Genomic DNA, 18,290 nt, shown 5'->3' with positions numbered 1-18,290 from the left:
TACACAAGATAAGGACTTAACACAACAAGTCTTACGATTAAAAAGCCATCGTTGTGGGATATATTGTCGTTGAAAGTACAAATCTAAGGACAAGTTCTACATCAAATGTCGTTTTGGATTTCCATGTCCTGTAATATCAAAAGGAAGAGTGAACAGTTTTATGCCATCTTTGTGACATACTATCACAAGAAAGTCTCCAACTAATACCTACAACTTAAAAAGAAATGAAGAGTCAAAATACATAAATGACTACATCCCAGTCCTTTTGTCCATGTGGAATGCTAACATGGACATTCAATATGTTGCAGACAATTCCATTGCTGTTGCTCGATATGTAACATCCTACATAACATATGCTGGATACATATTATCCAAATAGAAGTCATCATCTTGAAAACATGTGTCTCTATGAAGTGCTTCAAAACTATATTTGTAAACAGGATATTATACAAAACATCAATAATGGCATATTTGCCATGGTTTGTTCAGAAGGATGTTTGGTGAAACAAAGAAAAGGACATTTGGTTAATCACCGTAAACTGAGTTTCGAAACTCCAGACAAAAGGGAATTTTACTATTTAGCTCTTTTGCAACTTTTCAAGCCGTGGCGTTCAGAATTGGAATTACTTGGAGATTTTCAGAGCTATGAAGATTCTTTTAACGCAAGTAAAGATACTATAGAATGTCCTGTTTTTGCTAATGATGTGAAAATGTTGAACGACGAAATTGAGCAAGAAGCTACAATTGCAGCTGAGATTGCTAGCGACAGTTCCTAAGACAGTCAAACTTCTGCTCCATTGAGTCAGGGCCCACTAGGAGAACCAATTCAAAATGAAGCAGCAACTGCTATGAGAGCGGTGGAAACAGCAATGTATCAAGCTCAAGGAGATGTAACAAACTTAGGAACTTGGAAGAACAACTAAATGTTGAGCATAATCAAATATATGAGCAAGTAAGAGAACAGATTGACCATGGATTACTTCATGAGAAGAAAGAGTGCTCTTGCTCATCATTTGAATCTATCCGAATGCACGTGAGTGGACAAGCTGGAACAGGCAAAAGTTTTTTAATTAAAGTAATTACAACTTTTCCCCTAGAAAACAACGGAGTCACTTTTGTCTTGTGTTGTCACTGCTCCAACTGGGTTGGCAGCCCACAATATTAAAGGAATTACTTTACATCGTTTATTAATGCTACCAGTAGAGCATGAAAACAAATTAGAATACCACAAGCTATCTGGAGAAGCTTGTTGTGAAGTTTCAAGAGCCTTGAGGAAAATGAAACTTCTCATTATTGATGAGGTAAGCATGGTAACAAACTTAATGCTTGCCTTTGTGCATTTAAGAATGCAGCAAATTCTTAAAACAGAGTATGACGTATTATTTGAAGGAAAACATGTCATCGTTTTTGGAGATCTTCTACAACTTACTTCTGTAAAAGGACAACCAGTGTTTAAAACACTGGTGCATGAAGATACCAGAAAGTCTTTGGGGAGCAATGGAAATGTAAACATTTGGTCATATTTTGAGTATAAGGAACATATTACAAATATGCGACAGGCAAATGATGCTGATTATGGAACTATTCTTCAAGATATAAGAATTGGAAAAGTGACCAAACATGGCAAAGAAGCTTTACAGAGACGATTACTTTCTAATTTGTTTCCAAATGAAAATATTGTCCCAGAGAAAATATATATGAGAATTGCAGAAAACAAATCTGTAATCTGCTTAATGCCAACACTGCGTAAATGTTCTATATTCAATGAAGAAATGTTAAAGTTGGAAAATGAAGAAATTATAAAATTGGAAGCTATTGATAAAAAAGAACATGAAGGAATCACTTTTATTTTGACTGAAAAGTTGAAGAGGAAATTGGATTCTTTAGAGAAATCGATAAGTAAAACTGCTGGTTTAGAAAAGAATTTATATGCATGTGTAAACTGTAGGGTAATTTTATGACATTATTTGCATGTGGAAAAAGGTTTAGTAAATGGAGCATTGGGCAAAATTGTTGATTATGTTAATTATGTAAATAGAGATGGTATAGAATTTTTGAAAATCAAATTTGATGAAATTGCAGAAGTACAACAATTTAGTCTTTGTTCAGCTCAGTTTTTGCTTATAAAAGATTTGTATGTTCGCAAAAAACAGTTTCCTATTTCTTTGGCGTATGCGGTGACCATTCATAAATCTCAAGATTTAAGTGTGGATAGTGCTTTAGTGAATATTGGAAGTACTGTGTTTAAAGAAGGTATGGCATAGGTTGCTTTGTCTTGAGTGAGAACTGTATCTGGATTGTACTTGATTGATTTTGATGAGACAAAGATTAGTGGAAATGCAAGTTGTGTGAAAGAGTATAATAGGTTAAGAAGAGAATATGCACCCAATGTAGGTCAATATCCAGTATTTGAAAAGCGCGTGGTAGGTAGAAAAAGAAGATTTGAGAATATCTGTAGTGAAGCTGTAGTGAAATAAAAAAAACAAGATGAAGTTGTGATTGGAAGTAAAAAGAAAGAAAGGACAGTGTTGAAGAGATTGTTGGTTATCAGTTTGAAAATAGATCTGGTGTCATCTGCTATGCTAATGTAGTTATTAATGTTGTTTTTTTCTTGAAAGTTTTTAACAACAAATTGTTGAAAATCGGAAAAAAAGATTCTGTTCGTTGTTGTATTCTGTTTATGAGAAATGTAGTGGTGATAAAAGTAAAATACAAAGTGTTTCTGATATTCGAAATGTTTTGGACATATGTTCTGGTTCTACTCAATTTACGCAGAATATTCAGCAAGATTGTCAGGAATTTCTAATGTATATGCTTGTTGTATGGGAAGATGAAGGCATAGATATTGAATACCTTTTTGGCCTTTCTTATAAATGGCAACATGACTGTGAAAATTGTTTGTTTACATGTAGCAGTAACATTGACAGTAAAAGATTCATATATTTGACTTTACCTGACTGTGAATCAGGGTCTTTTAACAATCTAATTAGAGGAGCAAGTCAAAACATGGAGTGTAGCCAATGTAAATCAGAAATATCATCAACATTATTTATACAAAGATATGGGCAGTATGTAATTTTAATGCTGCAACGTTGTAGAGCTGATGGAAGAAAATTGGAAACTTTAATTAAAAATGTTGTAGCTACTCAAGTATCAATATCAGGAAGAACTTTTGTAACTGTTGCAATTATTTTTCATGATGGACATTCTACAACATCTGGACATTACACTGTTTATTTAAAATGTCTGAAAGGTTGGATACATTGTAATGATAGTCAATTGGTTTTTAAACAACGTTTGCCTAAAGAGTTACCAAATTCTTACCTAATATTTTTAAAGCCAAAATCTTAAAAACCAAATGTTGCCTTTCAGGATTACTGCTGTTAAGCTAGGTTGCACTAGTGTTGTAGAGTACTTTGTAAGTGAGGGTGAGGAGCTTGAAGGTGATCTTCTTGTCGACGTGGAGCCAGTGTAGGTGTCTGAGGTGGTGGGGGATGTGGCTGCGGCAGGGGACATTGATGATCAGTCGGACAGAGGAGTTCTGGAGTCGTTGGACTCGTTGTAGGTGTTTGTCCGAGTTGAGATTTAGAGAGTTGATTCTTATGCAGTTAGTTACGTCTTTCGGTGGTATGTGGCTCCTTGGTGAGGGAGAAGATGAGTTGGGTTTCGTCGTCTTAGCAGATAATGATGAGGTTGTGATGGCGGGCCACTTGTGTAAGGGTGCCATGTAGATGTTGAATAGCGTCAAGTTGAGGTATGAGCCCCGGAGGGCGTTGCAAATTATGTCTGTGGTTTTGGATCTGAAAGGTGGGAGACTGATGCTGAGGATTACTATTGAGGAACTTCTTTACTAAGAATTTGAGATATACTATTTGGCCATGTGGAAAAGTATGTAAAACCATTGAGGACTATTTGTTGTATATTTTCCTAGCATATATTTAAAAGTAACTTTGTTTACAGTGTATGAAAATTAATGATAGTGTTTTGGTATTTTAAGATTCTTTGAGATATCTCATAGTTACGTAAGAAATTGTTGTTTGAAAAAAACATTTAACATATGTTATATTTCAATTTTTTCGATTGTTATTGAGAATGTTGAATGGGTTTTTTAAAGATAATTTTAGTGATTGTCTTTTTTTTGCCCGCTGTTATGTGATGAGTACTATTGAACTCACTATTTCTAGTGAAATTCAATATGTTCTGAGAACAGCAAAAGAGGCAAATTAAATGCTTTACAAAATATTTGGTGTTGTAAAGGATATATTGTAAATGTATTTTTTTTTGTCTTCCACAGATGCTAATTGTATAATATATAATGTTATTATTATTTATTATGTTTAAGGTACGTATAAATAACTGTTAAGAATGGCCAATGGAGTGTGCTTCTACAGAGGTGAAACAACAAAACTTGGATGGAGTACATAAGTGTTCGAAGATGGTTTGTATCTTTTATATACACTTGAAAAACTTAAAATATAAATATACTGAGTGTACCAGTATTCTTTGCATTTTACTATACCACATCTGCTACTTTGGACCAGGTAAGGTAAATAGACATATTGTACTTTTTTTAGTACTGCATTTTATAATAACAGCGTGTTTTTTTTCAATAGTGATAAGGAGTGACTGGCTTGATAATTTAAGAAACTTTAAAAACTGAACATTCATATAAAAAAATTATATTTATATAATGTTAAAAATAGTTGACAATGGTATTTGTATAATATTTTTTAAAGGGAAATTAGTCGATAAAGCTAGTTTCTGTATTAGGAAAAATTATTTTTAAAAAGTGTTTATGATTTTGTGCAAGGATCTACAATATAAGAAATTCACTATGGAAAATCGACAAAACAATATGGAAGAAGATTTAGAAATTAATAGCAGTGTCGTAGAAGAGCTGAACATACCTTTTACGAGCAGCAACATTGAAGAGGAAGAAATGAATGCTGGAGATATCAGCTGTGATTTTCTAGATGAAACCTTGGATGATGCTTTTGTGGAAGCATTAGATGACATTGAGATTCATCAGATGACTTTTGAAATTGATAACCAGGAAAATGACATACCTGATAAAATTATTTTAGAAGCTCTATTAAATTATGAGATGTTACAAGAATAAATGTATTATTATAAAATAATAATGGTTTGAGATATCTCTGCTTGTAGAATTGTAATCATTCAGCTACTACCCAAGTACTCATGGTACAAAGTGGGCATTAGAGCATGGACTGCTTCAAACCCTTATAGACTACGTATGTATTTTTCTATGCACTGGCAAACTTGTCTTTTATAGCTTCTATTTCCCAGTCTATATCCTTACACTTCCAGCAAACTCTCTGTGATTGCTGATTCAGTATTGTACTGAGCTATTCAGCAGAATGTGCTTATCTATACACTGTGCTAAAAATAAAGCTCTTATAAATTCAGTCATACACTCTCCTTGCAGAACTGTTATCATGCAGTCAGTATTTTATTTATTTATTTTTGACATTTGTACAGCACTCTGTTACCCGTGGGTGTCCTGGCGCTACGTATCCCTCCTTAGGGAAAGTCGGGTCAGAAATTATTTGGTGAACAGCCAGGACTTCAACGCCCTTCTAAAGACCATAAGGTCAGTCATCTTTCTAAGAGCAAGGGGCAGGACATTCCAGGCCTTGGTTGCGCCCAGCACAAAGCTTTTGCCTCCCCAGCGTGCTCTCCTAATGCGAGGCACTGCAATCAACCCTGTATCAGCTGATCTAAGGTGTCTGGTTGGGCGATATCAATAGAAGTACTGCCGGAGAAATGATGGCCCCAGGCCTCGTAGGGCATTGAATACCAGGCACAGTGCTTTGAACAAGATCCACTTTCGCACCGGAAGCCAATGAAGTTTGGCTAGCTCCTGGGACATGGGGGCGTATTTTGGGATGCCCAGAATAAGCCGGTCTGCAGCATTATGCAGAACCTGCAATTTGTTTAGTATGCACTGTTGGGCGTTAAGAATCAGACTGTTACAATAATCCAGCCGTGCCAAGACCAGAGTGGTAACCACTGATTTTCTGCCACTACCTGGGATAAATGGCAGAATCTTACGAATGGATTTAAGCAGAAAGGCAATGGAGGAGGACAACGCGATGACTTGAGATCAAAAAGTAAGTTGATCGTCGATCAGCACCCCCAAGTTTTTGACTTTGGACACAGGGGATTACCCAACCGCTCCGGCCACCAGTTTGGGCTCCAGAAGTTGATATTTGAGCCAAACACTATGACTTTAGTTTTGGCTGAATTCAATTTAAGGCAGTATACCGCCATCCAGTTTCCGACCGCCAACATGCAGTCCTGACATTTTCTGGCTACTCCTTCTCCTTCACTGGTAACAAGGACACCACGATCTGGGTGTCGTCAGCGTACGAGGTAAGATCAAAGCCAAAAGCCCGAATTACTGGGGCCAGTGAGCTGACATATGTATTGAATAGCCTGGGGCTCAAGGACGAACCCTGAGGAACCCCACAGGGCAAGACAAAAGGTTTTGATTCAAATTCGCAAAAAGCCACACTCTGAACTCTGCTGGAAAGGAAAGCTTTGAGTATGTTAAGCGCATTTCCTTGTACTCCACATGCCTTCAAGCGGTCAAGCAAGATCACATGGTGGACCGTGTAGAAGGCTGCGGAGAGGTTCAACAACACCAGCGCCTCCCGCATCGGTGACCGCTCTGATCTCCTCCGTTGTTTTAGTTAGGGTGGATTCCATGCTATGATTAGCTCTGAAACCATGTTGGGAGGGATCCAGTGCTTGAGTGGCCATGAGGAAGGAGCTCAGTTGGATATTCATCACCTTTTCTATTAGTTTGGCTGGTAGAGGGAGCCTTGCTATGGGGCGATAGTTGTTTGGATCCCTAATATCCAAATTTGTTTTTTTTAATAGGGACAAAATTGAGGCATGTTGCCAGCAGGATGGAAAGTCTCCTGTCATGAACATATTACTAAACACGGTTACCAATGATGTAACTATCGGACCTGGGGCCAGTTTAATCACAGCAACTGGGCATGAATCAGAAGGAAAGCCTGATCTTGCCTCTTGAAGTAAACGCATAATTTCTTCACCATTTACCGGGGAGAAACACTCCAGTTTTGGCCCTGCGGTAAGCTCAATTGTGTTTTCTGGTGTGTTCGCCAGACAGTTCCGCATATCTAGGCCGGAAAAAGCTTTAAAAATTGTCTCTACTTTCCCTAAAAAGAATTTGGCTTGTTCCTCACATAATTCAGGGCTAGAGGGTTTAACCGCAGGTATAGGGGCAGCCAAAGCGGAAACCGTTATAAACAATTCCTTCGCTGAGTTCTTGGCGAGGTTTATGCGATTAGTGTAATAATCTTGTTTTGCCATCCCCACCATTTTTTTGTACAATAGGAGGCTTTGTTTAAGTAACTTTTTGTCACTTTCCATGTAATCCTTACGCCACACCCTTTCCAGTTTCCCAAGTAATTTTAGTATTTTAGTGAGTCATGCAGCAGTTTGTTCTTATGTATGCACTGTTTTAAAAGTGAACGTGCTATATATTCAGCCAGACAGTCTTCTTGTAGAACTGTAAGCATTCAGTTGGTTCCCAAGTACTCATGCATCAAAGTAGGCCTTAGGGCATAAACTGCTTCAAATTCCTATAGAATATGCATCCACTGTTCTATACACCGGCAAATTTGCCTTTTATACCTTCAATTCCCCAGTCTGTATTGTTACAGTTTCATCAAACACTCTCACACTACTGTTTCAGTATTGAAATTAATCATAGAGCAGTATGTGCTTATCTATACATTGTTCTAAAAGTGAAGCTGCTATACATTGAGGCAGAAACTCTCTTGCTGAATTGTAATCATTCAGCTAATACTTAAGTACTCATGGTGCAAAGTGGGCCTTAGGGCATGGAGTGTTTTAAATCCCTATAGACTATACATGCACTGTTCTATGCACCTGCAAATTTGCCTTTTATATATTCAATTCCTCAATCTCTATTCTTACAGTTCCACTAAACACTCCGTCACTCCTGTTATAGTTTTGTAGTGACTAATTGATCAGTGTCTAGTGATCCATTCAGTACATTAAAACACTAATCAACAGATGTACAATAAGTAGTACATTCCTAGAGATATGCCAGTTATTGTGTACTGTGACATCAGCACTATGGATGCACCATATTTACAATGTGGTGTTCTATGGGGCAAAAACAACAAAGATATGTGATGTATTTGTGTTGTGAAGGCGACGCATTGCTTGACTTTGGTTGCAAGGGTAACGCAGCTCCAGCAAAGCTCTTAGGGCCCTATGCTCACAATGCTGTGTCAATCCTGACACCTTCTTCAAGCAGGTGCAATGTTTTGATGCAGCATAAACCGAAAAGTGACTGAATGAAATCTTATAGAGTTCACTAAGTCACTTTTAGGAGGCGTTCAAGCTCCAGAACACCCCCCCCGCGCAGGAAAGCCTCCTTCTGGCGCAGGGCTTTACAATATCAGATAATGTCTTCCTTTAATATGTTCATTAAATACATAAATATATGTTTTTGAACATTAGAAACTTTCACGACGTACACGTACAGGGCGCCGTATATGCCGTCACTTGGAAACGTGGATGCGACACATAACGTCAAAGCTCATTTGTACTGACGATTTACCGTACAAAGTATGGTGCGATCACTGTACGCGTATGGTACGATTAACCCAAAAACAAAAACATTGAAAAAGGAATTATATAGAAATTAAATTTTAATATATTGAAAAAAAAATAGTAATAAAAAAACATATTTACTTTTGTTCTTATTTTACATTCAAAATATGAAATATAACTTAAAAAATAAAATAAATATAAGTATTTGTAATAAAAATGTAGGAAATTAGTATAAAAAGAAAGAAATATAATAATGAATACATTTAGAAATGATCATTTACAAAACCTTTGAAATTCACTGAAAAAACCATAGGTTTGAGCCACGTTATAGTTAGGAATTAGCATTTACAAAACCTTCCAAATTCACTGAAAAAAACATAGGTTTCACACACTTTACAGTTAGGAATTAGCATTTAAAAAAACCTTACAAATTCACTGAAAAAACCATAGGTTTCACACATGTTATAGTTAGCTGGACATTTCACTCATACAAAACCATTGAAATTCCCCTGTTATAGTTAGTTCAGCTAACTATAACTCACGCGCCCCAATGCACCGCTGATGACGTCACATACTACATCACTCATGATATGGTCAGTGACATCACTCATGACATCACTGATGACATCTCAAATGACATCACTGATGACATCATCCAGTGAATGTGTTTTTCTGAAATGTAAATATGTTTATATATGTATATCTCAAGGTCGATGGAAGAATAAATGGGTATATAAGTGTCTAAATGGATGATTTTTTGTAAAATTAATTGTATAACTGACTGATTAATTGTATCTTAGTGAATACATGGGTTAGTGAGTAATGTTTAAATATGTAAATATCTGTATCAGTCTCACACATTTTTTTTTAATAAGTGGCTGCATGGGTTGGTGAGTAGCTACATGAGTGTCTATATAGGTTATTAGTTGTTTTTTGAGTATGAGTATGAGTGCCTGAAAGTCTATATGGTTCGGTGGGGGATATTACTTAGCGCATAGATGCATGAATGAGTGACTCACTGTATGTGTTTTGCTGACGGGGAGCCAGTGCAGGTCTCTCAGGTGGCCGGATATGTGGCTGTGTCGGGGGATGTCCAGAATGAGTCGTGCGGAGGCGTTCTGGATGCGTTGGAGTCTTTTCTGAAGTTTGGCTGTGGTTCCGGCGTAGAGGGTGTTTCCGTAGTCCAGTCGGCTGGTGACGAGTGCCTGGCTGACCGTCTTCCTGGTTTCGGTGGGGATCCATCGGAAGATTTTTCGGAGCATGCACAGGGTGTTGAAGCACGATGATGAGACCGCATTGACTTGTCTGGTCATCGAGAGGGAGAAGTCCAAGATGACGCCCAGGTTGCGTGCATAGTCTGTTGGCTTGGGAGTGGTGCCCAGGGCAGGGGGCTACCAGAAGTGGTCCCAGGCGGAGGGCGATGACCCCAGGATGAGGACATCCGTCTTGTCTGAGTTCAGTTCCAGGCGGCTGCTCTTCATCCACTCGGCGACGTCTTTCATCCCTTCGTGTAGGCTGGTTCTGGCGGCGGCAGGGTCGTTGGTGAGGGAGAGGATCAGCTGGGTGTCGTCGGTGTAGGAGATGATGTTGAGGTTGTGTTGGCGTGCGATGGCTGCGAGGGGGCTCATGTAGACGTTGAAGAGGGTGGGGCTGAGCGATGATCCCTGTGGTACGCCGCAGATGACTTTGGTGGCCTCGGATCTGAATGGGGGGAGGCGGACTCTCTGGGTTCTTCCGGCGAGGAACAAGAAGATCCACTCCAGTGCCTTCTCTTGGATTCCGATTCCGATGTTGCTGAGGCGCTGCACTAGGGTGCGGTGGCAGACAGTGTTGAACGCTGCAGAGAGGTCCAGGAGGATGAGGGGCCGCTGTTTCCCAGTTGTCGAGCAGGGATCTGATGTCGTCGGTTGCTGCGATGAGGGCGGTCTCGGTGCTGTGGTTGGCTCGGAAACCGGGCTGCGAGTGGTCGAGGGATCCGTTCGTCTTGAGGAATGCGGCAAGCTGTCTGTTGACGGTCTTCTCGATGACTTTGGCAGGAAAAGGGAGGAGCGAGATGGGGCGGAAGTTCTTGAGGTTGTCCAGCAGGGTGGTGTTGCTGTCCTTGTTGTTCTCCAGGTGGAAGTTGAGGTCCCCTAGGAGGATGTAGTCAGCGGAGGGGAAGGCGTGCGGGCTGATGAAGTCTGTGATGTTTTCGATGAATTGGGTGCATGGTCCCGGGGGTCTGTAGATGAGGGTGCCTCTGAGTGTGGTCTTGGGGTCGGTGTGTATCTGGAAGTGGAGGTGTTCGGCGGTGGTGAAGGTATCGTCGGCGCTGGTCGTGATGCGGATGGTGTTCTTGTGTACGATGGCGATGCCTCCTCCAGTCTGGTTGACACGGTCCGGCATGGCCATGGCGATGTCGGGTGCTGAGGAGGCGTTCATCCAGGTTTCCGCGAGGAAGGCGACGTCTGGTGATGTTTGTTGGACAGGCCACGTGAGGGGCTTGCCTCCTCTCCGCAGGACAGGGCCCGAGCCCCGGTCCTCCCGATGTTACCCACGGAAGCAATCCGCAACCCGTCCCAGGCGGGACTCCTGCCCCCGGACCTCTCTGTGTCATGTGGTCGAATCCCTTCCAGCTCCCTCGGCCGGCCCGGCCGCCATCTTGGACACTGCACCACGAGGCCGCGTGGCCTCAGATCGACCCTAACCCTGGGCCTGGCCAGGCCCCGACATCCCGGCACCACCATCCACCCAGGGGATGAACGGCCCACTTGGCAGGTCAATGGGAGAAAGAAGTGTCGATGGCTCTCCCCCGCCAGGTGCCGATCGCACCCAGCTCCCCCGGGCGCTGGCTCCACCCCCCTGCTGGGTGTCTGGACTCCCTCATCCCGGACCTCCCGACCCCCAAGTGCGAGGGTCCGGACATCAAAGGGCGCCAGACCTATAACTGGGGCAGCTCCAGAGCAGGAAGGCAGTTGTATCCTGGAGTCGAGAGACACCGCGACGAACTCATCCCTGACGGACTACTGGCGCTGCCGTAGTCCTGCCTTGCGAACGATTGTCCTGCCTGCTGGCGCTGCCGCAACCTTCTGAATCCTTCAACCTCGTCGGGACCTGCTGGCACTGCCGCGGACCGTTGTAACGACCATCTTCACCGGGACCTGCTGGCACCGCCGCGGACCGTCGTCACCTTCGATCATCTCGGGACCTGCTGGCTCCGCCGCGGCCCAACCATCTAGAACGCCGAGCTCGAGGATTGTGAGCTATCCATCATATCATCGTATCTACCAGATTGGTAACAAGACTGTCCCGCTACCCCCTTCCCATCCAAGAGACTAAGATTCGAGGGGACCCCTGAGTCCAGACCTCCTTGTACCATTCTACTGTACTTAAAGATTGCTTATAGAGAACGTTAAACCTTATCATTGTGTGGTGTACGTCTGTAGGGGGGAAGTTACTTGTCTGTACAATCGCTGGAGACGGCTCTCCCCGGAGACCTCTCCTCTTGTCCTCGGCCGACCCTCCCGGTCCGTCTAACATTGGTGGCCAGCGGCGCGATCCGAATCAACGCATAATCGTACAGAGAGTAGCTCACCCCACGGCAAAACCACAATGACATCCAAAGAAAGCGGATCCACCGAGAAATTCCAGATGGAGAAATTGGAAGAATACAGCCATCGTGAGCTGAAACAATTCTGCATTGAATTAGGCATTGCTACCACCGGTCTGAGTACTAAAGACGATTTCAAACACGCCATTGAGTCATGGGCAGAAACCGGGGCCGTCAGACCCCCGGACCAAGATGTTGCAGCATCAGAGAAGAACACCACGGCTCCCGAGGAGCAAAGAACGGGTCTCTCACCGGAAGAGATCCAAGAGAGAGAAAAGAACAGACTTCATGAGTTAGAAATGGCCCGGCTCAAAATGGAAGGTGAACTCAAATTAGCCGAACAAAAACTGAATCTAGAACATCTGAGGCTCCGAGAAGAACGGGAAGAAAAACAGAGACAGCGAGAACTCGAAGAAAAGAGACTAGCGTATGACCACGAGCGCAAACTAGCAGAAATAGACTTACGAAAGCAGAACAAAGAACTGGGGGTGCCCGAGCAACCGCGCACCCCAGGAGCGACAGAAAAGAAAGTACACATCCCCAAGGATGTCGTTCGAGAGTATTTCCGAGATGATGACATACAACAGTGGTTCAAGGCCTACGAGATCGCCATGACCTCCCACCGGATCGATCGAAGTGACTGGGGAGCCGGTCTATGGGGGAGGTTCGTCAATGAAGGCCGCGATGCCCTGTTACAGCTTCCAGACCATCTGATGACCTCCTATGACCACATGAAGGCTGCCCTCCTCACCCGATATGGCCTCACACCCGAAATGTACCGCCAGCGGTTCCGAGACTGCACCCGGATCCCGGGTACAACTTGGGTGGAATATGTAAACTATTTCAGCCGAGCCTTCGAGGGGTGGATCAAGGGAAGCCATGTAACGACATACGAGCAACTTTTTAATCTCATGGTGTGGGAACACCTCTCTAACAACTGCTTCGTCGAGCTCAGGCAGCACCTCCTCGACAGTAAATTGACGGACCCACGGCAGCTTGCCGCCGAGGCTGACCGGTGGGAGATCACCCGAGTAGGCCGGAGCGGGCCACACAAACAGCACCGGAACAACCAAGGTCAGCACCGTCCCCGAGGAGGAGGAGGAGGCCAGGGACGGGGAAGAGACACCGCCCCGGCTGCCCCCGCTGCCAACACACTGCCCCCGGCCAACCGGGGCAACCCCCCAGTGCGCCCGGGGTACCGAGCCAATGTCACGTGTCACCGATGCCAACGAGTCGGCCACTACGCAAGTGACCCGAACTGTCCACAGTACCAGACTCCGAGACCCCGCCAGGTAGCTGCGGCCACCCTGGGGGGAGAACAGATCTCCGAAGAACAAGAGGAATGCGAGCAAGAGCCACAAGAATGGGAACCGGCCGCCATGGTGCTAGCGTGCCTAGGGGGAAGAGACATGGTCCCGCGGGCTCCCCTACCCGCCAACACCAGAAAATATAGTCAGTGGGTGAACATTAATGGGCGCAGGGCCGAAGCCCTACGTGACACAGGAGCCAGTGTGACGGCCGTCCGCTGTCACCTGGTGACACCAGAACAGATCCTGCCGAACATTCTCTGCCCCTTCCGTTCAGCCGACAATTCGGAGAGTCTATGTCGGATGGCCTGCGTCCCCTTCGAATGGGGAGGAGTCTCCGGCATGTTGAAGGTGACGGTCCGAGATGACGCCCCCGTGGACTGTCTCCTGGGGAATGATCTTGAGAGTTCCCCGTGGGCCGCCGTAGAAAGAAGAGAGCACCTGGGGATGTTGGGCCTCCCGGACTGGGCGTGCGTAACCACCCGTTCCATGGCCGCCCGTACCATCCCCCAACCCGAAGAATCCGAATGGCCAGCACCTCCTCCCCGGGTCGCTCCAGTAGAAGACACCGCCCGACCGATCCCCCAGGGCCAACTCCCGAAGAGCTCGCTCAGCCCCAGGACCTGCCCAGCCTGGCTCAGTGGCGACAGGAAGGGGGGCCCACCCAGGAACAGTTCCGTCAAGAGCAGAAGACCTGTCCCTCCCTCGAGGGACTCCGCCAGCAAGCCCTCGCCCAGAGCGCAGGGGACACCTCCGGGGCCCATTGGATCTATTGGGACAACGACCTGTTGTACAGCAAACAGAGAATCGCGGAGTTAGGGGCCAGTCGAGTACTAGTGGTGCCCCTCCGCTTTAGAGACTTCTTGCTAAACCTGGCCCACGATGTCCCCCTGGCTGGACACCTGGGTCAAGACAAAACCTACAGTCGCCTGGTGACCCACTTTTTCTGGCCCAAGATGAGAAACGACGTCCTTAACCACTGCCGTTCCTGCCCCACGTGCCAGGCCAGTCAGGAGGACATGAAGAAGTGGTACGATCAAAATGCCTCCTCCATCGAATTCGAACCTGGCCAACAAGTGTGGGTGATGTCCCCCACTGAACCCTGTGCCTTACAGGACAAGTGGACGGGGCCCTTCAAAGTGGTCGAGCGCAAGAGCCCCGTCACCTATCTCATCGATATGGAATCTGCACGGAACCCCCTCCGGGTCCTCCACGCCAATAGACTCAAACCTCACTTTGTGCGCTCGGAGCTCAGTCTCCTGATGGCTACAGACAGCGGAGCAGAAGAAGACTCTGAGCCCCTCCCTGATCTCCTAAAGACCTGGGAGAAAGATGGTTCCGTGGACGGGGTCCGACTCTCCGAAGCCCTAACCCCGGAACAGCGCCAGGGCTGCCGGGACCTCCTGCGGCAGTTTGCGACCCTGTTTTCCCTCACCCCTGGGGTCACCTCCTGGTGCCTGCACGACGTGGACACTGGGGACAGTCCCCCTATCCGACATCGGGCATACCGCGTACCAGATCGGGTACGGGCCTGCATCCAGGAGGAGGTATCCAAGATGCTCACGCTCGGAGTCATCGAGCCCTCAGACAGCCCCTGGGCCAGCCCAGTGGTACTGGTCCCCAAAGCTGCCGCCCCCGGCACCACGCCTGAGCTCCGATTCTGCATCGACTACCGGGGCTTGAACGCCGTCACCAGAACCGACGCACATCCCATCCCCCGAGCAGATGAACTAATCGACCGCATGGGGGCTGCCCGCTACCTCAGCATCTTCGACCTGACAGCGGGCTACTGGCAGATCGGCCTCACACCCCGGGCTCAAGAACGATCCGCCTTTTCCACCCCTGACGGCCACTACCACTTCAAGGTCATGCCCTTCGGCATGAAGAATGCCCCAGCTACTTTTCAGCGTCTGGTGAACCAGGTCTTGACGGGACTCGAGGAATTCAGCGCCGCCTACCTGGACAATATCGCTGTGTACAGCCGCCACTGGCCTGACCACCTCAACCACCTCCGAGAGGTCCTGCAGGCCCTCCAACGGGCTGGCCTCACGATCAAGGCCAGCAAATGCCAAATTGGTCAGGGGTCCGTGACCTATCTCGGGCACCAGGTGGGAAGCGGTTTGGTAGCCCCTCTTCAGCTCAAGATCGCTGCCATCCAGTCCTGGCAGCCCCCCATTACCCAGACCGAGGTCCGCGCCTTCTTGGGGCTCACAGGCCACTACCGGCGGTTCGTGAGGGACTATGGCAGCATTGTGGGGCCCCTCACGGAACTCACATCCAAAAACCACCCAAAGAAGGTCAACTGGACCCCAGACTGTCAAGCGGACTTCGAGAAGCTGAAGGCCGCCCTGTGCACTGCCCCTGTGCTCCAAGCCCCCGACTACAGTCGGGAATTCATCGTCCAAACGGATGCTTCCGACCATGGCATTGGGGCAGTCCTCTCCCAGTTGAACCCCGAAGGACTTGACCAACCAGTGGCCTTCATCAGCAGACGTCTCCTGGCCCGCGAACAACGCAGGAGCACCATCGAGAGGGAGGCCTTCGCAGTGGTGTGGGCCCTCAAAAAGCTCCGGCCTTACCTCTTCGGTACCCACTTCCGGGTGCAGACAGATCATCGGCCCCTGCAGTGGCTAATGCAGATGCGGGGGAAAATCCAAAACTACTACGTTGGGCCATCTCCCTGCAGGGGATGGACTTCACTGTGGAACATCGACCTGGCCAAGACCACACCAACGCAGATGGCCTGTCACGCTTTTTCCGCCTCGACGAGGAGAGTCCCCAAGAGGATGGGTGACTCTCCCCGCCTTCAGCTGGGGGGGACGCATGTTGGACAGGCCACGTGAGGGGCTTGCCTCCTCCCCGCAGGACAGGGCCCGAGCCCCGGTCCTCCCGATGTTACCCACGGAAGCAATCCGCAACCCGTCCCAGGCGGGACTCCTGCCGCCGGACCTCTCTGTGTCATGTGGTCGAATCCCTTCCAGCTCCCTCGGCCGGCCCGGCCGCCATCTTGGACACTGCACCACGAGGCCGCGTGGCCTCAGATCGACCCTAACCCTGGGCCTGGCCAGGCCCCGACATCCCGGCACCACCATCCACCCAGGGGATGAACGGCCCACTTGGCAGGTCAATGGGAGAAAGAAGTGTCGATGGCTCTCCCCCGCCAGGTGCCGATCGCACCCAGCTCCCCCGGGCGCTGGCTCCACCCCCCTGCTGGGTGTCTGGACTCCCTCATCCCGGACCTCCCGACCCCCAAGTGCGAGGGTCCGGACATCAAAGGGCGCCAGACCTATAACTGGGGCAGCTCCAGAGCAGGAAGGCAGTTGTATCCTGGAGTCGAGAGACACCGCGATGAACTCATCCCTGACGGACTACTGGCGCTGCCGTAGTCCTGCCTTGCGAAGGATTGTACTGCCTGCTGGCGCTGCCGCAACCTTCTGAATCCTTCAACCTCGTCGGGACCTGCTGGCACTGCCGCGGACCGTTGTAACGACCATCTTCACCGGGACCTGCTGGCACCGCCGCGGACCGTCGTCACCTTCGATCATCTCGGGACCTGCTGGCTCCGCCGCGGCCCGACCATCTAGAACGCCGAGCTCGAGGATTGTGAGCTATCCATCATATCATCGTATCTACCAGATTGGTAACAAGACTGTCCCGCTACCCCCTTCCCATCCAAGAGACTAAGATTCGAGGGGACCCCTGAGTCCAGACCTCCTTGTACCATTCTACCGTACTTAAAGATTGCTTATAAAGAACGTTAAACCTTATAATTGTGTGGTGTACGTCTGTGGGGGGGAAGTTACTTGTCTGTACGATCGCTGGAGACGGCTCTCCCCGGAGACCTCTCCTCTTGTCCTCGGCCGACACTCCCGGTCTGTCTAACAATGTTGTTTCGAGCAAGTTCCAGAGTTTGACGGCGTGTTTGTGGACGGAGCGGGTGTTGAGCAGGATTCACTTGAGGTGGTTGCTGCTGGTGCTTGGCTTGGCGGGTGTGGTGCAGGTCCAGAGGCAGGTGAATTTGCAGGCTTGGCAGGTGAAGGGTCCGTGGGTGCGTTTCGGGGTGGCTCGGTAGAAGGCAGGGGTTCGGTCGGCGTTGAGTGCGTTGAGGGTGGTGGCGTCGTAGGTCCGTCGTGTGGTCTGGCGTCGACAAGAGCCAGGGGTCCAGGCGCTGGGCGCGGTCCAGGCGCGGACGGAAGGGATGGGAGACAGAAAAAAAAGGGGTGGGGCCGCAGGGGAGCAGCGGCGGGGAGAAGGGTGGGAAATACGGCAGGGGCAGGACACAGTATAAACAAAATACAGAGGCAGAATACAGAAAATGCAGAGGCAGAATACAGAAAAGTACAGAGGCAGAATACAAAAAAGCAAAGGACCAGGAACTCAGCTGCAGGGCACCGGCGAAACTTGGCAGAAGCGGGGGCAGCCTGGGCTCACTCACGGGGAGTGTGCGCGGTGCGTGGAGCGACCGGCCCAGAACAGGGTCAAGGGTCTTGACCCACTACTAGATGCCTTTATCTATGTCAATTACGTTGCGGAAGCAACATGTTTTTCAAAATTTTTCATTCGCTAAAAAGAGAAAGGACTGTCGCGCTCATTGTATTGGCAGCACCATTTTAAAGTGTCAAAATCGTTTTGCATTGTATATGCACATTACTTGTTTTTCATAGAATTAAGCCCCATGCAGCCATTCTATTCATGAGTTATCAAACTTTCCCAGGGACATATTTGTCGCTATCTCCACTCATTAATCAAGATTGATC

Source organism: Lissotriton vulgaris, chromosome 3_1 (genome assembly GCF_964263255.1).
Source record: "Lissotriton vulgaris chromosome 3_1, aLisVul1.2, whole genome shotgun sequence".
In the NCBI taxonomy this organism is placed as follows: domain Eukaryota; kingdom Metazoa; phylum Chordata; class Amphibia; order Caudata; family Salamandridae; genus Lissotriton; species Lissotriton vulgaris.
Note: the sequence above shows the minus strand (reverse complement) of the source record.